The sequence below is a fragment of the Dipodomys spectabilis genome, unplaced genomic scaffold, assembly GCF_019054845.1.
Source record: "Dipodomys spectabilis isolate Male_0828 unplaced genomic scaffold, ASM1905484v1 ptg000017l, whole genome shotgun sequence".
Taxonomy (NCBI): Eukaryota; Metazoa; Chordata; class Mammalia; order Rodentia; family Heteromyidae; genus Dipodomys; species Dipodomys spectabilis.
In genome coordinates this window covers 17,873,668-17,899,731 of record NW_024870694.1, presented here as the reverse complement: position 1 = coordinate 17,899,731, position 26,064 = coordinate 17,873,668, and the positions used below count along the sequence as shown (strand labels likewise).

At 40.4% G+C, this 26,064-nt stretch overlaps 1 long non-coding RNA gene across 1 annotated transcript; it reads right to left on the bottom strand.

The window, feature by feature from the left end:
- Positions 1–1,477: 1,477 nt before the first annotated feature.
- Positions 1,478–25,570, bottom strand: LOC122097253. The gene is made up of 3 exons (XR_006145502.1): positions 25,559–25,570; positions 24,396–24,401; positions 1,478–1,555 (listed from the first exon to the last, which is right to left on the bottom strand). It is a non-coding gene; the product is annotated as an uncharacterized LOC122097253 (long non-coding RNA).
- Positions 25,571–26,064: the final 494 nt, after the last annotated feature.

Genomic DNA, 26,064 nt, shown 5'->3' with positions numbered 1-26,064 from the left:
TGATGGCTGCCTGTTGAGGAAGGGAACTGGAGAATAAAAGTGCAACATTAGTAAGGGGGGGGGGGGGCGGCGGTCACTTTTGTAGACAAGAAGCCAGGCTCCAGATTGCTGCACATAAATGAAGAATATGATAGGCATATTTTGAATCTGTATAATGTTAATCCTTTGATCCCTGGCTAGGTTAAGGACCTAGGTAAGGCTATAAGTTCTGCCTTTTGTGAGGAAGGACTGTCCAGGTCAGCTGTTGTGCCCTAGAGGTGTCTGGGTCCAGCAAGGTAAAAGCAAAAAGGTACTGACAAGGGTGTAAGGGGATTGCAAATAACATGTCTTTTAGATCCAGTACTTAGAAGTGAGTGGTGCCAGTAGGTATATGTGAATATACCTAATAGGGTTGGGCACTACTGGATGAATAGGGAGTGCTGCAGTGTTAATAATGGTAATCCTGAATTAGGCAATAAGTTCCATCGGGCTTAGTGGAAAAATGGGGATGCTAAAGGGAGAGTTAGTAGGTCTGAGAAGTTGTTTAAGAAGGCAGAGGATGATGGGTTTTAAACTTTGCCTGTGACAGAGGGAAATGTGGGGTATTGGGGTGTGTTGGGGAAGGATCCTTAAGTTTGATGAGGACAGGAAAATGGTGCCAAGCAATAGTAGGTGTGGAAGTGTCCCAGATGAAAGGATTAACAATATCTGGAGGGAGGGGCAAAGGGTCCTCTTGGGAGGCCATAAATGGAGATTCATGAGACAAAAGTAGAATGGGGTGTTAGCAGTCTTGGACCATGGAATGAAAGTGAGACTTGGAATTTAGAAACTATATCCCTCCCTAGAAGGGGTGTGGGACCGTGGGCATCTATTCTACATTATACCAGCTCAGTAGTTGGAGAGCAGGTAGGAGGGTTGGTGACTTAGAGTAGAAGGGGTTCTTTAAGGTTGGGTAGAGCCAGTGTTGAGGCCTGAAGAAGCGCCTGTTTCAGAACTTAAATGGGGTGTCAGTTGGCTTTGTGGGGCCTGATCGCTGTTGTAGGGGGCCCTTTGCTACCTCATAAAGAAGTTTAGCCAAGGTATACAAACACAAAGAGAGCCACATAGAGAGAAACAACAAAACAACAGGGCCATAGGTAGAAGTCACTCATAATGGGTTGGGGGGTAGGTAATGCTGGGGAAGGCAGCAATGGTAAAGATGAGAGATCCATTGTGGACTTCCTTCAGCTATTTACGTCCATGGAAGGGCAGATAGGAGATATACTGACCCTCAGAAAAAGCAGAGGGGTTCCAGAGACTCCTTTCCCAGGTCTCAGCACCATATGTAAGAGACTTCCACATGGTCCAGGCAGAAAAGAGTATATTTGGGAGAGCCAAACTTCCAGCCTCCATGAGATGTAGTATGCAAAAGGAGAACTTAAGGTGGGGAAGAGAGGGAGAGGGTGGGGAGGTGGTGTGGCTGCAGCAGATGGGGAAGTGACCTCAGAGGATAAGGATATGACTTCAGAACCTGGGGGACCTCCCACCACCCCCAGGTGTGCCAGTTACCTGGGTTACAGTTGCTGGGTGGGGACTTCTAGAGATGATCACTTGTGCATGGAAGGGAGAATAAAGGGCTATAACAAAAAATACTTGATTTCTACTAGACTTTGCTGCTTATAATTTGCCCAAAAGCCTCATTTAAATTGACTATCCTTGCTGTAGTCCTGTACTTCCTGATGGTCAGAGGAAACTAAAATTGCTGTCAGCTACTTATCCTTCTCTGCCTTTGCCTTTCTTTCTAAATTGAATGTTTCAAAATATTTTATATTTCATGCTAAGTATGGTTTCTTATGTTGGCAGATCCCAAAGTTAATGGAACATCATCCTTTAACAGAAATCTGCAAAAAAAAAAAAAATGAGTGTAAGGGTAAAAAAGAGACTATGGGGACTGTTGGGAAGATTAGAAGTTTAGACTGAGAGGAAGGACACAATTTTATTATGTAATAGAAGGGAAGTAATTATATTGGAATAAAGCATATTGAGGAAAAAACAATAAGCACACATTGGTAGCTGTTGTTCAGTTTGTTGGTTTTAAACAAAATGTCACAGTTGTACTATTAAATGTTCCCCACAGAGCAGGTACCTATCTGGTAGCAATAACTTTGGGGAGGTTCTAGCAACTGATGCTGTCTAGGCAAACAGAGTATTCTCCACCCGCTCACTAAAGAATTAAGGTGGGGCTGGGAAGGTGACTCAGTGGTAGTGCACTTGCCTTGCATGCTCAAGGATCTGGGTTCGATTCCTCAGCACCACATAAGAAAAAAAACGGAAGTGGCTCTGTGGCTCAAGTGGTAGAGTGCTAGCCTTGAGCTGAAGAGCTCAGGGACAGCGCCCAGGCCCAGAATTCAGGCCCCATGACCGGACCCCCACCAAAAAAAAGAAGAAAGAATTAAGGTAAACAGTAAATTTAGCCCTTAAAGTAAAGAAGTAAGATTCTCCTTCCAAATAAAGGGGTCAGAGAAAGTCCAAAGGAGTCCTTTCCAAGGACAATTTTTATAACAGAGAGCTCCTCCCTCAGCTTCTGGCTTTACACAGATTGGTTGAAGGCTTGTACAGAGGCTGTTTTCACTAGTTGAATGGCTACCCAGTGCCCTATAGGGGAAAGTGTTTGAGCTGGAACTCATAGCCTTATGGAATGAAGCAGCATTTGATTAGAAGCCTAAGGCACTATGGTAACAAGCAACACCATGAAGAGACACATGTTATCTGCAACCATGTTATGGTGATACTTTTTATCATTTTTTCCCTTTTTTTTCTCATTCTCCCTTCTCATATGGAAGACTTTGCTGCTGAGAGGGCAGAGTGGGGGGTAAGGCAGTATGGGATCCTCCAGGAAGGGTCTTTTAAGGCAGATTTTATGTAGTTTGTGTGCTGTTCCCATGGACTACAGTAAAATTACAAATGAGAGTTTATATGAAATTTGATGGATTCTAATCTAGAAAAAAAAACAGGTTGAGAATGGAGGGGCCAAATATCAGAATTTTTATACTAGATAGGGGTTCCAGGAAAAGGTCATAGTCAAGACAAATTGATCCAGGTGTGTCTCCTGAAAGCCATCCTTGAGTAGCTTACTGTTTAAGTTGACAGGCCTTGTGGATTATTGCAGAAATTGAGTTTGGACTTGTTTTCTTCTGTCATCCCCAAAACAACAATGAGCATAATTAAAACTTTTTTTGTGAAATCTCAGCTGCTAGGGAATCAGTCTGTTCCTGCAGATTTATAAAGGTTTGGGCTAAGTCATTGGCTATCTCTAGCAACAAATTTTTGTGGACTAAAACAGAAGAAATAATTCCTTCTATTCCTCACTCTAGGCTTAATATTGCAAGTTATATAGCCCCATACGTGAAATGGGGCTTCTTGGCTTCTCCTGGTGCTATAAAATTAACAGGTATCAGAAAGGCAGATGCAAGTTGTCATCCCATTGGGAGCTAGACAAACAGGTGCATCAGGTAGCACCTGTTTGAAGTATTTTTCTTAATCTCTTTGCTTTAGTTAGTTTTGAGTGGGCAAGCACACATGACTGCACTTGGAACTTCGGAGCATACCCTCTTATCTGAACAGCTTTTTTTCAGCAGTATGGTGTGGTCCCTTCTCACTAGAATATGCCTGGTTCCAATAGGTCTCTCGTTGCTGGTATAATTTCCCAATTAGTGTTTCAATTCATTGCTGTGATGAAACACATCCCAGTTTTTGTGAATCCCATTAGGTTTCATATTAGGTTTCAGATGGAAGGTGGACACTATTGAGAATTGGATTAGATGAGCATCTTTCTCAACATTTTCCTTGTTCCAGCTGTTCAAGCACATACAGCCCACTGTATCCATATTGTAGGGAGATCCAGCTATTGCTAGAGTTTGTGACAGACCTCTTTAATGTTTATTTGAATAGTGATAGAATTGGTGAGATGTTGAGAAAATTGGTGAGATGTTGGGCTACTTTGGAAATGTGTATGACAAAGAGACTTTGGAGGCTAAGGGCAGAAAGTTATATGTTAAAAGATATAATTAAAGGCTTATATGTTAAAAGATTTGACACCTTTGATAGTCAGAAATTCAATCCTCTGAGTTCAATGCCAATTTACTAAGAGTGAGATTTGGGTCTCAGAAAAGAGGATATTAATGTTTATTTCTCCAGGGAGGCTGCATGGCTTATTATTTCAGAAATAAAGCCCAGTCCTAGTGGATGGTAGGAGAAGGATATTTCTTATAGAATAGCCTAGCATAGCTGGGTGCCAATGGCTCATGCCTGTAATCCTAGCTATTCCAGAGGCTGAAATCTGAGGATTAGGGTTCGAAGTCTGCCTGGGCAGTAAAGTCCCTGAGACTCTTACCTCCAATAAACTACTCAAACAAGTCAGAAGTGGTACTGGTGCTCAAGTGGCAGAGCACACACCTTGAGCAAAAGGCTGTCAGGGACAGCCAGAGTTGAAGCCCCAGGACCAGCAAAACGAACAAACAAACAAAAATAGCCAAAAATAGCCTAATAGTGGGTATACTTCTATGCCCATAAGAAATAATGAAATCTATTTCTTATGAGTTGAATTTAAAAGAAATACCAATCCTGATGGATTCTGCATATAAACTGATGGTTTGAATGGTATCTCCTTTGTACAGATACTTAAAGATAATTTTTAAAATGCCATTTCAGGGGGGTAAATGGAGACTCTATTTCAAAATAGCACTGTTTCCCAAGAGGTTAGTTTTTTGTGGAAATGTTATTTTATTTTACTTACCTAATTTTTAATCTTCAAATGTTTACACAACAGAATTACAGTTTAACATACCATTTTGTGGGTTAGTCATCTAGATCAGAATAACCCTTATTTTTTTACATGCAGATACTAGCCTCTAGAATTGAATTCCTTGCTCTTTCAAATGTTCTTTCACTCCCAAGGCCAGTAAAAGTAAGAATGTTTTCTGAAAAATTTAAAGACAACCCTGAATTCTTTCATGTAGAGAATGGTGGAGAGAGAGAAAGCAGAGGAAAACTACATTCTTAAAACTTATGGAACTAACAGTGTTTTGGCTAGTATTGAGCCATACTTGCAATGGAGACCATATTTGGCTGTGTGTCCCTGTTGCATTATCTCCCCTGGGTGCTCCTTGTTTCCCATGTAAGAGAACAGGATTTTTAGGTACTCTAGGATTTGAAGATCAGGAGCTTTAAGGATATATGCCTAGTCTTGTTTCACTTCACTTAATGAAGCAAAAAGTTTAAACTAAGCCATTTCCATCTTGAGTATGAATACCAAAAGATGAAGTTTTTTTATGCAAGTAAACACATTACTTTCTGCCAGTATACCAAGATGCTGTTTCTGACATGGTTTGCTCAGGATAGATTAGTATAGTTCAGAAGTAATTCAATTTAAAAATTGCCATTGCCAAAAAAATGGAAAAACAAAGTCATTTGTTGGTGATATAAACCTCATCCCTTTCCTAAAATGTCAGGAAGAGAGAGACTAAAAAATTATTGATCAGAACCTGCTCAAAGTATCCTGTAATCTTATGTTATTTCAGAGTGACTTTTAATGCTGTGCTAGATGGAAAGAGGCTTCAACTTTATGTAGATAAAGGGTAAAGGTTGGAGAATTGGGAAAGCACATTGCCTATATATCATGCAGGATCTCATTTGATGAGGAACGAGTTTGTAAACAAAATACGTTAGTTACAGAAGGAAGAAAAGGAAATCTAAGATCACATCGATTACTCTTATGTAAGATGGACTGTAGAATTACATTGGACTGACAAATTATTCAAGGAGCAAGAGAACTAACTAGGTTCTTAAATGTTGGCTCTGGGAAGATCTGAGACCATAAATTCTCTAAAATGGTGCTCACTCTGCAGGGATATATAAAGACCCTCACAGAAACTGAGATTAGAACAAAATGATAGCGTCTCAGAGGATAAGACTTAATATATCCTAGTAATGTGAACCAGTTAGTACATAAAGTATGAAGAGAAGTATAGTACTGTATTCTTAAATAGCCTGCCCAATTGATGAGAACAGAAAAAGGGGCAAATAGTTAAAGTACTCTGAAGTACAGATGATGTAAACAGGGTAATGAATGATCCTCTTGAAATCTGAGTTCTTTGGATCTTTGCAATTCAAGAGGTTTTTGTGATCCCTGGAGGTGGTTCAAAGTAGCCTGAGCAATTATAATAAAAAATAGCAATAGATTACCAACATGGACAAAGAAAGCCTCAAAATAAAGCTCTGAGATTAATCAAACTTCTCCTCAAGAGAAAACTTAAATATAAACTATGAATTAAACTATGAATTACTGAGGCTCTCAACTAACCACACAATGAGAGTCCCATCACCATAGGACTAATGATAGCAGTAAGCTAGAAAATAACATATTACCCTTGTTGTGAATACCAAAAATTGGAGATAACTTAAAATGGATAAATCTAGCTCATGCATTTAAGAACCCAGTAAATTAGCCATACTGGCACTGACACAGGAAAAGGTAAATGAAAATGTAAACCTTATTTGAAATAGCAATAATAAATGAGATTTATAAAAGAGCCTTTCTAATAGATTCACCAAAATATCACCAGTCATGAATATATTAGCTGGCTCCCAGAGGATGCGTGAAATATCACAGACCTTTAAATGGTTATCACAATACAAGATCTAGACAATAAAAGATCACATTCAGGACAAGCTTACTTTCAAATCAGATCATGCATAAATACCAGTCAATCTAAATTAAACCTAGAAACAACTAGACACCAAGTCTGCAACAACATAATTTTCAGATATAGAACACCTTTCATCACAGCAACAAAAAACATGCAAAATGATACATGAACACACAGAGATATGTTTCAAACCCTGAAAAGGCCCCAGGTGAGAAATACCTTCATAACATCTGGATAATACCCCCAATATACAATCAATGATAACTAATCAAGAAAAAATAGGAAGACGCATTTTCAGTACAGTTTCCCAGATCTCTTTATTAAACTTGAATGAAAGCAGTAGCCCAACCAAAACATAGAAAGATTGGGTGGCAAGATAGCTAAAAGCAACACAACCAGAGCAAAAATAGTAATAGTGACCCAATAGACTTAACTACATATTATTTACCTCTGGTAGAGAATATTTGGAGCATTAATGGAGTACCAGTAATATAAAATGTTTGATAGCCAGTAAAATATGTAAAAATTATGAAATTATTACCAAAAACATCAAGATATTGTATTTATAAACTTCTTTAAGTAGTTGTACAAAGAAGTAGCCATTTAACGAAGAAGTTTATAAATACAACTACTTAATATAATAATAGAAAAAACAAATAAAACTTATAAAGAGAGAATACCCATTATTCTTCCTACTTCCATGTATGGTAACTGCTTATACAAAACAATAACTATTAAAGTATGGATATAAAGACATAACAGTAAATTCCTGGCTGAGCAAACAATTTAAACACAGTATGGCCAGTTTTAAAACCTCATAGATCATAGAGACCAACAATAGAATGCAGGAAATTCAACAAGATACTTCTTAAACTTCCAGATGCCTTACTTCATATAGAAAAACTACAAGTAAAATAATACAAATACTGGGAATTACTGTTTAACAGTGGATATTTCTGTCAAGTAAGGTCTTTGTAATGCTTGTAAGTAAATAAAGACAAGAATATACAATTCTACATGAAGAACCAACAATATTGATTTATAAAACTCCATAGGCGATTTAAATATTTTAGCAATAAATAGCTCATTCAATACTATTTTTCCATACTAATCAGGAGAATTGTGATTCATTAATCATATCATCTATAAGTGATAAAATAATAAGACTGAAAAATTAGGAACATAAAAGAAGCAAATAGTAGAGGGAATTAGAAAGAAAGGTGATTATTACTATGGAAAAGACAACAGATACATATCAGTTTTTGAGTTACACAGTCATGCAGAGATAATCAAAGACAGTGACAAACAAAAATATGGTAATAGAGATATCAAAGACAATGATAGACACCATGTAAAAGAAGCACAAAAGCTGTTAAGATTATTTAGTTAATAGAGACAACACATTATTTAAATATCATACTAACCACTTCAAGTAAAATTACAAAGAAGTCACAGCACTTTGTGTGAGGAGCAGAATAGGAGAGAAGCACTAAGTACATTAAAACAGTATATGTCTACCTTCACAAGGCTATTGTCAACTGAAATCAGAAATCTTGACTACATAACAATATGGCACCTGATCATTATGGACCAATAAACTTACACAACAAAGTTTTGTTTCAGTAGGACTCTACTGTGCATCAAACAAGTACATATTTTCTGAAAAATATTTTGCCTAACTTGTGAGTTTCTGACTAATGAGAGACCTGTTACCAAAAGATGTATGGTACCTTTCCTCCACTGAGTAGAGCTGAGTCCTGAAGAGTTGACTTGTATCCAGAGTGATCAAAAACTGGTTACCTGAAAAGCAAAAAGTTGGAAGTAGAGGCATGACTCAAGTGGTAGAGAGCCAGGCGTGAACCAAAGAAAGGTAAGAATGCCATACCCTGAGTTCAAGCCCAGTCCCAACAAAAATGTGTCTACTTGGAAATGGTAGATACAAAAAAGGGATGCTAGCTTGAAAGGGCCAACCAGGACTCCTCACAGAGGAGAAAATATGCAAGATGGAGAGAGACTTGCCGAAATTCGTTTCGAGGGCAGAACATATCCACCTCAAAACTGGGAAATGGGGTTCTGCCTGGTCTAATAACCTCCATCATAGCTGGTTTAGACTGATCAGCCTGGAGAGAGACTTGCCGAAATTGTTTCGAGGGCAGAACATATCCACCCCCAAACTGGGAAATGGGGTTCTGCCTGGTCAAATGACCTCCACAATGCCTGGTTTAGACGGATCAGCCCCCGTGGCCCAGGAAAGCAGCATACCCCAAATCTCAGGACAAAATGAGTCTCAAGGAGTGGTACTTCACTGTCTGCATGACATAAGTAATTATGGCAATGGTACTCATAGTCAATCCATAATTGAAAAGCAGGCAAAATGTAATTGTGGACTCATGGGCTGCCTTGTGATCACACAAATGCACATTAAATGTTTACAAAGTAAGTGGCAAGGGCCACTTTCTTTATGCCAATGTTGGAAAAATTTACAAGAAGTCTCACAACATTTAACATAAAGGTCACATATATAATAGTGTACCAATTCAGAAACAACCACATACAACAAGCAAGATAGATGTATTAACATAAAGCGTTTAAGGTAGAAGGCAAAATATTAAACTAGCTCCTACAGTGACACAGATAGCAAGCACAGAAATACACTTTGATCTAGGGAAAAGGAAGATGACGCATGTAAAATTTCTAAAATGACAATGAAAGAAGAGAAGGGGAAAAGAAAAAGATCTGTAAGCTAAAATAACATCTCAGGAGTTTTCCAACCATACATGCTTTCAAAGAACACATGGACACTCATGAACTGTATAAATGGATGACAGGTGGGAACTAGAAAATTAGCTGGCCTGAAATGATAAGGATAGTACAAGGTTGTGGGGAATGCACAACCTTTTGATGAAATTTAAATAGACTAGAATCAGACTACAAACATTTAATAAATTTATAAAAATAATAAATTCAATAATACCATAATATAATACATACAAAATATGTATTCTATCTATGGAATATATTTCATAAAATAAAATTTCAGTATACAAACCACTACATACTTTTAAATTCATAATGTGGATATATTATATAGGACCACTACAACATTAATGCCCAGAAAAAATATGTAGTAACAATGGTAGACATAAGGCTTTGTGTAGTATTACTCAGACCATCAGCCAGTTTTATAATCAGGGCACTGTTGCTGTGGAGTGCAGCTTAGGAGCCTCCAGAATAATAAAATGTAGTCAAGAAACCCACTTCCCAGCAGAGGCAGTGCAGCATCTATGCAATGAATGGGATATACAATGGAAATTTCTTCAGTAAGAAGACATGGAAAGGTTTAATAATTTACTTAAAAGAGAATCATAATTGTTACCAGATTTCCCAACTTTCTGAATGGGGGAAGCAATAGTGAAACCTACATATATATATATATATATATACATATACATATACATATATATACCAATAATAAATATATACCAATAATAAATAGAAATAATGGAAACCAAAAAACGAATGTGCTACCTAAGAAGGTGCTCGTCAATTCAAAAGATTAACCTACAGTGTGCCCATGAGAAATCTTGGCAACAAGAGATGAAAATACCTACTAGACAACAGGACACAAAAGAGCAATGAAACAAAAATTCAGTAATGTCAGCTCAAATAACTAGATTCATAAATGAACTAATTATTGGCCATACTTAAGTCTACTGCCATCTTGACTACTGCTGCCAAACAGCAGCAACAGTTGCAAACCCTGAACAGAACCCACTAGGAAGTTTAGCAGCTACAATCTTTGGTGTAACTGTAGCATTGATTTTTGTTGGATAACAAATATTTTGGCTCAATTGCACTTTTATCATAGCTAAGATATTGAGCCATCATCCTTGTAGCATCTTATGCACACTTATTTATACCACCATAATTATCACATCCTACTGCCCTCACTGGCATGCCCTCAAAGGCAGTGTTAATTGCTCATCTATTATTGTTACACCTACATCTACAACTAGCATAATAATTAACTCTATAATGAAAAATTAAAGTAGCATAGATAAACATCATTGTAGGGACTTCATTAACAGTACTCTTGGAATAATAGAAATTCCTACTAAGATGTGATGCTTTACCATCCTAATGGGCCTGATTATCCAGATGTTCCTTTCATCTCACCAAAGACTACCCCATTCAAATGACATATTCTATAAGTGAAAAAGTATGGTGGTGCTTAGGTTTTACTTACACATCAGATCATGAACCAGTAAGTGGAACACACCTGCTATGATTAAATGAAGCATGTTTGAAAAATTATGACATTGATTGGCTAGCCACTAGCATGGCTGCTTCTCCATCTGATTGGATGTATTTCTAAACTGGAACGAGTTAGGACTGTTGATGAACTATAAATATTGAATTGAAAAGAGGCACCAATTTTCCTTTTGGCTTTGTAATGCCATATTTCCAGCCTTAGAATAAGATTTGAACTATTCAGATGAATATTTAATGCATATAACTTTAATGCTTATCCTTATTATATCTCTCCTGTCAGCATAGTGTAAAAATATGTACCTAAAACATTTATACACATAGTATTTTTTAGTGGTACTATAAAGAAAATAAGTATTTAGGACCCTTAACTATGTTGAACCTACATTTGGAGATATTATAGTGCCGCCTACTATATCAGGGCTTATCTAGTATAGTTCCTTATACATCATTACTGAAGATGTAGCTTAAACAATTAGTAAAGGAATTGAGTTATAGCACACTCTCAAGGAGAGAAGCTTTTTCTAACCATCAGAATTTTTATGCTTATATTATGTATTCAAAGCAGTGTTTAAACTATTTTTCCAAGCAGTTCAAATAGCTAAGAGATGGGAAGATTTTTCTCAATTCATCCTCATCTTCAGAATGTAAGGTGGATATGTACAAATGTAATGAATTAGAGTTTTATACATACAGTGAAAATTTAAAGATGTAAGGAGAACTAGTGATTTGCATGTTTCATGTACAATTATGTATAATGATGATGAAACACATTGTTTATACACACATCAGTCTTGAAGCTGAAAACCTTAGAAACCCAAGACTGCTTGCATGAATCATAGTGCATCTTTGTTCAAAAGACTTACTGCATTAGTTCTTGTATTAACTAGCAAAATAAGATATTAGGAATAGAATTATGGAACTGATACAGAATTTTGTGTATATAACACGTAACAGTTCCCCAAACTTTCCATATTTTGGCAACTACTGTGTAGGAGTTGACTCTATAACAAATGATTTAGATGGTATTGCACAGCAGACAAAAATTACTTGATCTGTTAGGTTTTTTTTAATTAGAAGCCAGTGCATGTAAAAGAAGAACTGAACAAAATAAGCACTGGATTCTGCCAGTGCTGCTTACATAACCAAACACACACACACACACACACACACACACACACACACACACACACACACACACACACACACACACACACACACACACAGAAATAGAAACATGGCAACCTCAAACACCAGATTTGACATTATACATCAACTGGTACCATAGACCAAATTCATTTGATAGAACTATGGTAGAAATAAAACAAGTTGGGAGAAATGCCACCACAATACCACCAAATATATGAGATTATAGCAATTTTAGTATTTTTTTTCAACTAAATATGACCTCAAGGCAGACAGCATCCTAAAATCAATCTTTTCTTCAACATCTGTCCCTCTTTAAGGCATGAGAAAAGTTAAGTAACTTAAGTAATTTAAGAAACGAAGTTAAAATAATAAAAAACAACAGTAAAAACTAAAAATAAGTCATGCCGTTTAAGATGTCTAATAAATACAGAGGTTATTATTCAAGGAGATTGAGCATCCAGGTGTGGGTGATAGAGGCAGTACCCTAAGGTGGACATCTTCATCACTTGAAAGTGTCACATCATTACTCAAAAGATGTTGTTGCAAGAACATAAAAATATGAGCTTTCTGCTCAACCCATTGAACACATTCTTAATTGACAACATTTGAGTGAGATCTGGGTGGGTCAGGGAAGGTTGTCCTCAGCAACCATTATAGAAGTTAGAAAAAAAACTTGAAAATATCTTTAGTAACTAGAAGGACTTTTGGAGTAGGCAGATTGTCTCCAATGATGACAATGATGACAAAATCCCCATTAGCATGTAATTGTTGGACTATTTTTGATTCTCATTATATCATAGTCAGCCCTTAATATGGTGCAGAGCTACTTGTCTTATTTAAAAACATAGCTTAAGGAGACTAATTGTCAAAACCTGTTATGTGCATTTGCAGTAATGCATTAAATGGAAGCCTAGTGACCTGAGTTAATGTAGCTCCCTTTTGCCAAAGGGAAAATTGCCTTTAGTACGTTGTTACTTAGGCAATTTGGACATTTTATTCAGTGGATAAAATTAAAAATACAATATGGTAACTTCCGCTGTGGAGTTTGTAGCCAAATCAAAGCCAAGACTATAGACTAGCAACCAAATGTAAAGAAATAGGGATTTGGTGGGTTTAAATCACCATACAAAATAAACATTGAAAATGCAAGCTACTTTGCTTAAAATCCTGAAATCAAGAATTTCAGATGAGAGTTACTTTTGTCAGCAGTACAAAAATTGTTCAAGAATTGTTATTCTGCTGTCAAGGCTCATTTCTTGAAGATATCTGTGTTACTTTGCAAGAACTTCTATAACAATTACCACAGATTAGGTGATGTAAATAAGTTATTTTCTTTGGAGGTTTGAAATCCAAGAGCAAGGTGTCAGCAGTTGGTTTCTTGTGAGGCTGCACTTTGGCTTGCAGATGTTCACCTACTTTCACATCGCTTTCCTTTTATACTCATTCTGTATCCTTATGTGTCCACATTTTCTTGTATAAGGTAACTGGTTAATAATGGATTTGGGTGCATCCTATTTGTTAGGAGAAAGAAAGGAAGTAGGAAGTAGAAAATGAAACCATGACCTCAAACCAAGCTTTAACGAGCATGGGAGAGGAGTGATAGATATCCACCTGAGTAGAATCAGGAAAGAATGGGAAGGGAGAAGGGAGGTTTAAATGGGATTGAAATGGGAAAGTGTTTTGTGGTTTTAGCATCTGGCCAGTCATAACTGAAAGTGCACTTTCGACCTTACTGGGGAAGAGTAGCTGGATGTAAAATTTCGGGAGTTTGTCCTAGGACTTTCCAACTTTTGGGAATGGAGGGTATGGGTGTGGGTTGATACTGTCTCCATTATTTGAGACCCTAAGCAGGAATAAAAAGTTGCAGGACATTTGTTCATATCTCAGGCCACTTCCTGCTGGCATGGAGGCAAAGAGAGGTACGGGTTGAGCAGGTTTCTGCAAGCCTGGAGGAGTAAGATAGTCTTCCATTTGCTCTCTTTCTGCTGACTAAGAGAATATGGAAATAGGAATTTCTGTAAGAGGTTCAAGATGCAAGGCAGAGAGGTTACTTAATAGAAGGAAAATAAGCATCAGAAGAGTTAACATTGGTAGGAGCCATATTAGGAGCAGGATTGGACTATTAGATCATTTGCCAGGTCCCAAAGGTTTTTGGTTCTGATCCTAACTACCAGGACTTATTGACAAAGAAACAACTATCTTCTCCCAAGAACAAGCAGAGGCTGCCCTTTTCCATGGTTAAGTCTAAGCCTCTGGTGAGATTTTGAAGTACCATGGTTGCTGAGGAGTCTATCTAGTCCTAGAAATGGGTAAATTGAAAGGTGATATTGTCTAGGGCCTCATGGAGAGACCTAAACAGCCTCTCAAATTTGTCTAAGGATACTCCAATCTCTGCCACTCCGGTGGCTGCAGTTGTCAGTATTCCCAGCTTTGCCATGAGGATGTCAGAGTGAGGAGGGCTGGGCTCCTCAATTTCTAATGAAGATACTACAGGGATGGGAGAATATAGAAAGCAATAGTGTAAGGTGGGTGGTTAGATATGTCAAGGTGCAGGTCCCTGTCCAATTAGAGGGGAAGCAAATTGCCCTGTCTTAGCAGACAAAAAATACTTCCCCTTGTGACTGTTTAGAGATATGGAGAGATATATATAGAGAGAGATATAGACAGATGATAGAGATACAGAGATATAGTGATAGTTCAAAGAAGGGATTCTACCCAGTCTTCTTTCACCTCTTGATAATAGACTCTGAGAGTGATGGCCAGGAGTGCTGTCCTTAAGGGCAGCATCTTGTTTTTATCTGTAGAGATAATCTACAGTTCTGCTGCTAATCTGGTGTTTTTTGGTGGGAAACGATGTAGAAAGGTTTTGGTAGAGAATGTAGTTTGCAGTCAATTTTCTGGAAGGGGTTTGGGTTATGGAGGCTGAAAAGGGAGCTTCAATATGGGGAGCACTCTACCAGAAAGCAGAGGTGGTGGTGGAATCTATTTGAGGGTGGTAAGTAGAGTCAAAATGGGCCATTGTCTGTTATCTCTTTGAGTGGTGGCTGAATAGAATTTGTCCAAAATGGAGAGGTGGGAGAGATTGAAAATCAATGAACAGTTAAGATAAATTCCCATGAGTTGTCAACCAGGAAGGGAGAGTGAGTGATACATAATGGGACCTGTCCTTGTGGCAGTCCCTTCACGATGTCCCCCATAATGGGTATGGCCTTCCTTGGTGAGAGGGCCACTTGGAGGAGTTTCTTTGTAAGATCTCCATTCACAATGGGGGAACCACATTGTATTAGAAAGCCCTCATCTCTCCAGAATTAGGATATTGGAGGGAATGATGTTATGTGTACATTTTGAATCAGTGTATATGTTAACAATGTTGTACAAAAATGAGAGCCCTGGTTAGGGCTATGAGTTCAGCCTGCTGGGAAGAAGTCTTGAAAGGTAAGGCTATAGCCTTGATTAATTTTCAGTGTGTGGGGGGTGGGGGGAGCATGGTAACAGAACTTACCATGGTATCTTTCTGTGATAACATAGATTGGATCTTTTTTGGGGGGGGGCGTCGGTTCGTGTCGCGTCGGTTCTGAGCCTGGGCGCTGTCCCTCAGCTGTTCAGCTCAAGGCTAGCCCTCTACCACTTGAGCCACAGCACCACTTCCGACTTTTTTTCTTTTTGCTTATGTGGTGCTGAGGAATCCAACCCAGGGCCTCATGCATGCAAGGCAAGCACTCTACCACTGAGTCACCTTCCCAGCCCAAGTTTGGATCTTTTGTGAACTTCTGTCTGTGAACCAGTCTGGAGCTCCCAGGGAAGGTGGACATTAGCGATATGGTTGAAGGGAGTTATGGCAAGTCAGTAGTCTCGTGCAGGAATGTATGGGTTCATCTTGTGACTGGGATAGTGGGAGGAGTGTTGCTACCTGAAACCTGGAACAGCATGACAGGATACCAGAGTTGAAGAAATGCGAACAGAGAGTGAAAAAAGTGGGGACTCGGGTCAAGGCTCACTGGCTCTTGAACACCAGATTTCCATAAGCAATCCTATTTATTTAGTTTAATACAGGGAAGATTATCATAAGTAATGCAGAAAACAAGACATCAATCTATTGTTATTACAATCATTGACATGAAACAGAGTTTGTGTACATAATGAATATTTGGCTTCCTTGTTTGGAGGGCAAAGACTGCAACTTTAACTTGCATGTCCAATCCTGCCTTATCTGTTTCCACTTTTCCAGGGAGGCAGCCTTCCAAACTCTTAACTCTTTCCTGGCCTCATAGCCAGATTGAGGTTTTTGCATTATTGGAAGAAAACCTGTGGATCCAGAAAAGGATCTACTACACCTACTATAGTAGGTGTACTCTGGATAATGGAAGGGATAGAAAGGCCTTATAAACAAGTCATTGAGGGAACGGATAGGCCCTGGAGGGGATTGTGAAGAGTTTGTTAGCCTCAGGAATGAGAATTGGAACAGTAGCCATGATACAGAGGCAAAGGGGCCATCTGCTTCAAGAGATATGCAGCGGGATGGAAAATAACCTCCATCCTCTGGTATAACAGATCCAAAGCATGTCCCTTATTGAGTGTAGGAAGACATAGAATGGCTTGGGTAGGATTGGGGAGATAGAAAGACAAGGGATGTTTTTAGGGCTTTAAAGTTAGGTGTAAGAGAAGAAATAGGAGTGATTCCTATAATGGCTTCATATAATGTCTGGACAATGAGAGAAAAAATAGGGATTTAGATACTCAAGTAGTTGAAAAGGCCTAGGATAGGCAAGAGCTTCTCCTTTCTAGATGGGAGAGGGATATGGAAAAGACCTACAAGTTTTTCAGGGGGAGTAGAGAATCTGCCAGGGGAGATTTGGAAACCTAGATAGAGGACTGAAGTGGACACTAATTGGGTCTTGTATTTTGATACCTAGCAGCCTCAAGTTGCTAGAGCATTTAGGAGTAATATGGTGTGCTGTTCTCAGAGTTCTTGGGTGGGACTGCAAAGGAGGTCATTGACATTGGAGGAGACAGATGGGGAGTAAATCTAGAGAGAGAGGATCTTTCTGGAGGGCCTGGCCAAAGTAATGGGGGCTGTCCCTGAATCCCTGGGGCAGGGCTATCCAGGTCAGCTGTTGTGAGTTGAAAGCATCAGGATCTGACCATGTGAAGACTAAAAGAGATTGAGAGGAGTGGTTTAAGAAGATAGTAAAGAAGGTGACTTTCAGTATGGAAAGCAGTCTGGGGAGGAATAGTGGAAAGCAGGTTATAAGGGTTAGGAACTACAAGATGAGTGGTAAAATGTCCTCATTCATCTAAAAGAGGTCATACATCAGCTGATACTGACCATTAAGTTATGTTAGATAGATAGAAATATTATGGGAAGAACAGATGGATATATAAGGAGTTCGGCTGTCAAAAGGCAAGTAATAAGTTTGAGTCCCTGAGAGTACAGGCTTATAAGAGATATTGAGAAGTGATGAAAGAATTTGGGTCTTTTAGGGAACTAGGACTGGCATTCTGGTGAGTTACAGACTAAAGGATTAATCTGAGGATGAGCAGGATTGATTTAGGGAGAAAGGGGAGGGGGGCTTCAGGAATGACCAAATCTTGTCTGGGAGCCTTCGGTAAGAGAAAAATCATGGTTGAAGGGGGTGAATATGAAGTATTCTCCCAGCTTTCAGAGCAAGTCCAAGCCAAGTAGAGGTACCAGGCAATGGGGCATAATGAGGACTACTTGTTTGAAAATGCCTAGGATTTTAAGGAAATATTCAGGGGTCCCCCCCAGTATTAGCATTTTGTTTTTGATGGAGGGCCTCAGCCAGAAATAATGAGGGAGAAGGAAGCCCCAGTGTCAGCCACAAAAGAAATCGTTCAACCTGCCACTGTCCTTGATATCCTTGGTTCCTCATACTAGGTAAGTTTTGCAGCACCCCAGCCTCCTCATTCTAATAATTGATGACAGGGGCCTGTGGCATTTATATAGAGGTCCAGGGGGCAGGATAGGCTGGTCCTGGGGACAGCCCATTTTCCAGTGCTCCATTAGCCACACATTGGACAGGATTTGGAAAGGGGCCTTAGGTTAGCACATGCTTTAGCCCAGTAGTAGGATTTCTGCAGCGAAAGCCTTGCCTGGTGAAGTAGCGGCTGGTGGGTGGCCAGGGCTGGTAATAGAAGCCACCCAGATGCCCAGAGATTAAGGACAGAAGCCATCAGCTGGTATTTGGCCTTAAGGTGCTTTTCCTTCTCCCTGAGTAGTCTCTGCCTTTTTCTGATTGGCAAAGTTTTCTGCAGATATCTGGAGTGGATGGACTAATCAACTGAATGTGCAGAGAGAGAGCCATCAGGTATAGACAAATTCAAATGAGTGTACTTAGTGGCTGCTTCTGTAAGGCAAGCAATAAAGAGTGAGTTTTTCTACTGGGCCCTGGGTGATTGACCTAGGTATGAGCATTGTTTTGCCTTCCTTCTAGGAGGCATGCAATCAAGTGGTTAGTGTGGGAGGACTCATAGGTCTCCAGGCCAGTAGGTCCACACTGCATTTAAAGCTGTACTTTGACTGTGTAATCACTGGGCATATTCTTTAGCCGATTGTCATCAGGGGTCAGGATGGAAGTCAAGATGTAATTGACCAGGTAAGATGATATGTGGGAATTCCCTACAGAATTTGGTCAGGTTTTCAGAAAAGATACCCAGATGTTCCTCAATTTGTGATACATCGATCATAGAGAAGGAGATATGAACCTGGACAGTACCGCCCCTCTTGGGGCGGAAACTTGTGAGCCATATACGGAATGCATGATCAGGTGTGGGGATGGGACCAGGGATAGACTGGCAGAAGAAGGGAGCTCAGAAGACACTGGTAGAAGGGAGGAAGGGGAAGAAGGGGTTGTGGACAGTAATAAGGGAGGATGCCAATTGGGAGGGGATGGCTCGTCAGCTGAATCATGAGAATCAAGTCTAGGGTGGAAGCGGGATGGGTGTTTGTGGGAATTGAGTTCTTGGGAAGATCTGAGAGCAGGAGCTGAGGAGCTGAAATAGTGGAGCAAAGAGAGGGATGGAGCAGAGGAGAAAAAAGCTTTTACATTAGAAACCTATGATCGATTGCTATTTTATTGTAGAAAGCTACCCCTTCCTGTACAATTGAAGGGTTGAAAGTCTTAAATTTTCTAGAAGATATTGGGGCCAGAATTGTATGCATGGGGACATTAGATTTTTGGTTTTGGGTCAGATGAAGGGCCTAGAGTGCATATGTTTATTTTAATAGGTAGATCCAGAGGGCTGACAATGGAAAAAAGACCATTGGAACCCCATAATAGAACATGATTGTGAGATAGAAGAGAGGGCCAACAATCTGTGCAAAGGTATCTCCAGGCAGCAGATGTAGGCTGGAGAGAAAAACCTCAGATGAGTGCTAAAGCATCCCTTAAAATGATCTGTCCAAGTAGATCCCCAGAACCAGGAAGGAGAGAGAGAGGTCTAGTATCCTTACTTCACAATGTCCATGATGAGTTTGGCTGGTGATGGATGTAGAGTAGTTCAAATGACAAATGACCTGTGATCTGGAGGTTGCTGGGAAGGGAAAGGTGAGAAGTAAAAGGACAACAGAGTTCACCAGATTCACCAATATGGACATCAGCAGATAAGGTCTCACCTCCCTTAGGTGAGGCCAGTAGAGCCAAGCTCTCCCTGACAGTGGAGGCTTCTGGTTACTTGCAGGCAAAGAAAGGTGGAGGGACTGACTAATTCTCAGAATTCTGCTGCCAGAAAGGAAAGGATTAGGGGAGAGTGGTGATAGATCCCCAAGCAGAGATTGTTGCCCTCTAGGAACTCTGTCCCAGGCTTCAGCACCAAATGAGGCAGAAAATGAAACCACAACATCAACAGATTAGACCAAGCTTTTTAATGAGCACTGGAGAAGGGTGACACACATTCACTAGAGTCAGGAGTTGTGACACGCTTGGGGGAAGGAAAGGGAGGTTTAAATGGCATCACAATGGGGAAGTGTGTGTGGCAATTTTGGCATCTGGCAGGTCTTTAATGAAAGTGTAGTTTGGACCTTTTGGGGGAAAAGCAGCATGCATAAAGTCTTGAGAGCTTGTCCCAGAACTTTCTAACCTTTGGGCGTGGAGGGTGTGGATAAGGGTAATCATTATTGACCTCGTTTTAACTTAACTTTAGCACACAGTCAAGTGAAAAGCCAGTGACAGAGAAATGTTCTGTAAAGGCTCTTTAAGCCTTTATGAGGAAACGTATCCAGCATTTGGAACAAGCTGTCTTACGGTTACTTTTCTTAGTTTTCCTCTATGAACAAATTATTTTAGTAAGAAATCAAAAGAAACCTTTTCGGGTTATGAAAGAGAAAGGTCTAGGCTGTACAGCTCCTGAGAAATGTCTTCTGAACCTAACCTCTATTTTGATTAAAGAATGGTTTGAGTTTGGAGGGGAATGTAGAAGATTAAGTGTTGTTTGGCCTTGTTGGTTCTTCATTTCATAGGCCATATGGCCATGATGGATTTTCCTTTCACAATATTGGGTCAAACAGAAACTTCATATTGTGAAGAAAGAGTAACTTCTAGAAGTCTAGAGAAAAGGCTTGGGATGGTAGTGCATTATTTCTGGTAGCTAAGGTAAAAGCAATAAGGTGGGTCAAGCTCCCAAGCAAATTGGATTTCCTGGTGTGTGGCTCAGCCTCTTGATTCTCATGAGAGTTAATCTTAAAACAGTTTTATGGGAATACAGACAATGAGAGTTGAATTTTTAAGTCAGTAAGCAGGAAAAGCTAATCCTTGTCAACCAATTCCAGGGTTGTAAAAGTAGGTAAAGCACAGGTGAATACACAAGGGGGGTCTCGAGGCACTGTTTTACAGGATTAAGTAGGAGAAGCATGAATGGCACTTCCCACAAACCATCGCTTGGGTCTGGCACCCGGCGCAGAACCTTTGTGCAGAAGGGGTGTCCCTTCCTCACTGCACACAGGAGCTCAGATGAAGTTACATGGCTTGATGCCTCCAACATCTCCCATTTTTTAATATTTTAAGCGTAGATCAGTAAGCAAGAGATCCCTTTGCAGAAAAGACCCCTTAGCTATTTTGGAACAGAGACAGCAATATCCTGCTAAGAAAACAAACAACAAAAGACAGAATGCAATCAATCCTATAGAAAGAAACACTATGGGTAAAACTCTGCCACCAGGTACAGGTCTAATTGATTTAGCACAGATGCAGTTCCCTCAGCCATACCCTCATTTTCCACCTCAGGGAGTTATGCCAAGAAAGTGTCAATGACTTCCTGCTGTAACTGGTGTATGTCCCAAGTCAAATTCTCTTGCGAGTCTTGCAGGTGGTAGTGAAGTCCCTGAAGTGATGTTAGTGGCATTGAAACTGGAAGGAGTGACAGCTTTGTTGAGCTCACTTGAAGGTTAGCGGTTTCTGCAGATAAATTATCTGCACTCCCAGGGTGTTCAGACAGGACTCAATGTCCTATTCAGTATTTAGCTGACAAGTCCATAGCTGATGAGAGTCCTGTTGCCACTTTTCTACAAAGTCCTTGGTTTGGATGGAGGAATGCAGGACCACTTCAGCAGTCGTGGTGATAGCAATCAGTCCAAGGATCTCCAGCTACGATCAGGCCTAGGAATCCCTTCAGGAGTTGCTAGAAGACTCCTGTCAACAAACCAACAGCAGGGCTCTCCTTCCAAGGTCCAGTGAGGTTAACAGACACACAGACCCCTAGGTGAGATCTTATATCAGGAGAGACTGAGAAGACATATTAAAAGGAATAGTAGGATTTAAACATGTAAAGAGTCAACAAAACAGTCCAGGTTTTGTAGGTTCTCATTAATTGACACTGTCCCTATGGCCAATACATAGGGAAGTTTAATGCAAGCCTTGTACAGTAGAAGAATGGTTCCTATAAAATGTATAATTAGCCTCATGGGCTCTAGTATAAAGTAACCAATCCAATTTTGAGCTGTGTAAAATGGGACGGCAAGTTTCCATAAATGCCAGTGTTCAGGGCCCAAGTGTCCCCTGAAATTTATCCGTGGCCTAGGAGGCACAAGGCCTCCATGCCAGGTGAGCAAGCCCCGGTGGGGTCTACATGATTTATAATTCCATTGTATAGGCACCACAGGACAGAAGAATTATTAGTACACCAATCATCACCATGCTTTTCAGAACATTTGGCAAAGAAACATCTGTGAGGACCCCAATCTATAAACGAGTTGTTATCATTATGCTATATAATCTTTCTGAAGGGTCCCACACATCCATCCCAGGAGACCACACAGAGGCAGGCAATCACAGGAAAAAGATTAACAAGGTTTATTAGAGGAGCCATATTTCCCCCAAAAGGGATGACATGGCCTCCCTTACTATCCAGGTAGCAAGAAGGGGTCTCAGGGGTCAGAAGTGAGGTGGATAGGAGCCCAGGTGGATCTGGGCAGAGAGGGAGGGATCAACTGTATGGCAGGAACTCAAGGAATGGGGGAGGGATTTAGGTCTTCGTGGAGCTGACCAAAGGTGAGTATAGTACTAACATTCCCTGCTCTGTTGTTTAATAATAAAGTAGGGGGTACTAGGCTGGTGGGGGGAACGGGAGTGGGTTGTAATGGGTGGAGGTCGTTTCTTCTGGAGCTACTTCCTGCTTAAAGGGGCTTAAAGTAGTCAGAGGTCCCTGTTTTGTTGCTTGGCTGGGTACTGTCCAAGAAGCTTCTGCTTGACAGTGGTTGGTAAAGGTACTCCTTTTTCCATGACAATAGTTATCTAAAATCCAAGACACAATTGTTGTTAAGGCAAAAATTGCTGTTAGCAGCTCAAGAGAGGAATATGCCATGGAGGGATTGATTCCCAGAAGGGGGTATCAAAGACTTGAAATTGCCTGTTCTGTCTCAGATTGGAGACATAGCATGGTACCTGACTCCTGGCATCCTGGAGGGAGGGGGGGAGTAAGACTTTTCCTGCTTTAGGTTCACAGTAACCTGAGGAGGAGGAAGAGGTAGCAGAAATATTTAAAGGTACCAGAACCAATGGGTGTCTTGGGCTCTTTTGACTACTTCCTGCTGGACTGGGAGCATCAAGGAATCCCTGGAGCTAGGGTTGGGTCTGCACTGGGCAAGGCAGGGCAGTGTAAGTGATGTCTCTAGTTGCCTGAAGGAACAGGATGGCCTTGACTTGTTCCCAGGTGGTATCCTGGGCAGGATAACTCCTGTTGAAAGAGACTTTCAGAAAGAACAGGCAAAAGGCTGACAAGGTGACATGGTCAAAGCTGAATTATATAGGAGAATACACATTACCCATGGGCCAGAAAAATTCCATTTGGAATATAAAGTCCAATTGCAGCCCTTTAGAGGGACGGAAGAATAACTGGACCCAGGGCAAAGAAGACAGGAAGGGGGGATGTCTAGGGTCTTTTGGACAACTGAGTAGGGGAGAACATCAGAAGCTACTATAAATACAAATAGCAGGTAACAAAGGCACAAGACTTAACTTTCTGTGCAGTTAGAAGGTAGACGGGTATGGACATTAGGTGGGCAAGCAACCATTTCTCTTGAGCTCCTGGGTCTAAAAGGGCGAGCATAAAGTGACTCCATTTAGCATGTCATCTAGTTTTCCATTATCAGGACTGACTCTGTCCTGGCCTGTGTCTCAGCATCCATTGCTGGGATAGCTTGTCCCAGTTGGCATTTACCAGGTTTGGACTCAAGGCCTGGGCACTGTCCCTGAGCACTTGTGCTTGAGGCTAGTGTCCTACCACTTTTAGTCTTCAACTGGACACTTAGAGCTGAGTCTGGAGCCATGCCTTCAGCCTGGCTCCTTGCTGATGGAGATGGAGTTTCAGAGGTATTTTTTGTGCCCAGATGGCTTTGAACTGTGTCAAAAGGAGTCTTTGTTACAAAAGCCCTTTTATTTACAATTAAAGCAACAAGGAGATCAATGAGATAGAGATTACCTATAACTTGTTAACAGTTGACTAACAATTACTTGTCAGAGTTTTTTCAATAAAACCCAGTAGCTGTTTTTAAACTGTGACTGATTGGCACTCTAAGCACCACCCACTGCCTCTAGGAAGCCTGTTTAACGTGGCTTATATGCAACATTTATCCTTTACCAAATGTACAGGGCTACAGCAGCATAGCCTATTTAACACCCTGGTTTGTAAAAGCATTTTTGGCTGGCGGAGGAACCTGATTTCTAGCGGCCCCAACAATGCCTACCTGTGTAGGCCTTTAGACAGATCTCAATAGGGACATAATCTCAGCTCCACAAGCTTTTTAACAAATGAATTCAACCAGCTTAAAAGTTACTGCTAATTAGGACTTCGAGAAGATACTGGGGGCTTGGGATTTAAATAATTTCAGATGACTGGCAAGTTTTGCCCAGTTAGACCAATATGGGCTAACGTTAGGCATGTTTAGAAATTATCTTTCCGTGACCACCTGGCTTTGGTCAATTTTTTTGGAGGGCCAAGCTCAAGTAACTCAGGATCTGACATTATTTTTGTCATCCGAGCAATTGCTTGTAATTGCCTCTGGATGTGTTAACATTGCTGGGGTCCCCAGAGTGCCCTTTTTATGTTGGGATAAATGCACCTTTGGCATTTTCCTTGGTCAGTCGCTGGACTTGAACTCAGGGTTTGAGTGCTGTCTCTCAACTCTCTACATTAGGGCTAACACTTGGCCACTTTGAACTCCAAAGCAACTCAGCTTTTGAGCACTCTGCTGGCAGATTAAAGATGACAGTCTCACAGGGTCTTTTGTCTTCCCGGGCTGGCTTTGAACTGCAGTTCCCAGATCAACAAGTTTTACTAATGGCCACTTTTACTCCAATTAAAAGCAACAAAGATGGGTCACTGGATGTAGTTTTATAAGCATGGTGTTACCTGGAACTTATTAAGTTACATTTGACAAACTTGTTCTTTTACTGTGGGCCTACTGGAAACTGTTACAAAAAACTTTAAGGGGAAACTGGAATAATCCTAATTTATCTTTTTTTTTTTTTTAACTTTGAAATAAACCTTTACGACAATTTCATCTTTTAAACTTTTCTCTGGGAGGCCAGCCATTCCCCACAACTTCCCAAATTTTTACTAAGGGGGACTCCATTTTAATCCCTTTTTGTAAAGTTACTTTAAGTTGCATTTAAATGCCTCATTGAAACTCTGGGCAACACTCTTTACCTCTTGCCAGAATCATTAAACTGCCAGTTTTTTTTCTGAAGTCTGAGTGACCTGCTGGCAGCATAGTGAATAGAAAGACTGGTCATTTTTCTGCAGTCTTGAGTTACCTTTAGGAAATAAGCAGGGTTTTTTGTTTGTTTGTTTGTTTGGTTTTTTTTTTTTTTTGGAGCGGGGGTCCGGTCATGGGCCTGAACTCTGGGCCTGGGCGCTGTCCCTCAGCTCTTCAGCTCAAGCCTAGTGCTCTACCATTTGAGCCACAGCGCCACTTCTGGCCTTTTTCTCTTTTGCTTATGTGGTGCTTTGGGAATCGAACCCACGGCCTCATGCATGCAAGGCAAGCGCTCTACCGCTGAGCCACATTCCCAGTCCTGTTTTTGTTTTTTTTTTAATGTACTAGCACTGTAGCATCTCTTTTCCTTTAGAAATACATCCAGTGGTAAAGTACCATAGACGTCAACTTATAGCCTTTGCTCATACACCCCCTTATGGTCTAATTTGTGTGGATTATCTGAAGTGGCTTGTGTTTTACCCGAAATTAGTAGGCTTTTGGTCATGTGTGATGGAGCAAGGCCAGCAAGGTCTGGGCAAGGCTGTGGCATCTCCCAGCATGTATGGAGTGGCACCTCCCGTTGGTTATCTGTAAAATTCTATATATATTGGTTAAAGGCCTGGTTTACACTGGCTTTTGTAGGTTGGTGTCACTGATTTAGGTAGTTGTTTTTGTTTCCTGGGCATTTCTCATTCACAGGCCACACTGCATCTTGAGTTACTCTGATCCCTTGATCTTAAAGGGAGTTGATCGGTGCACAGGGGAGAAAACAGA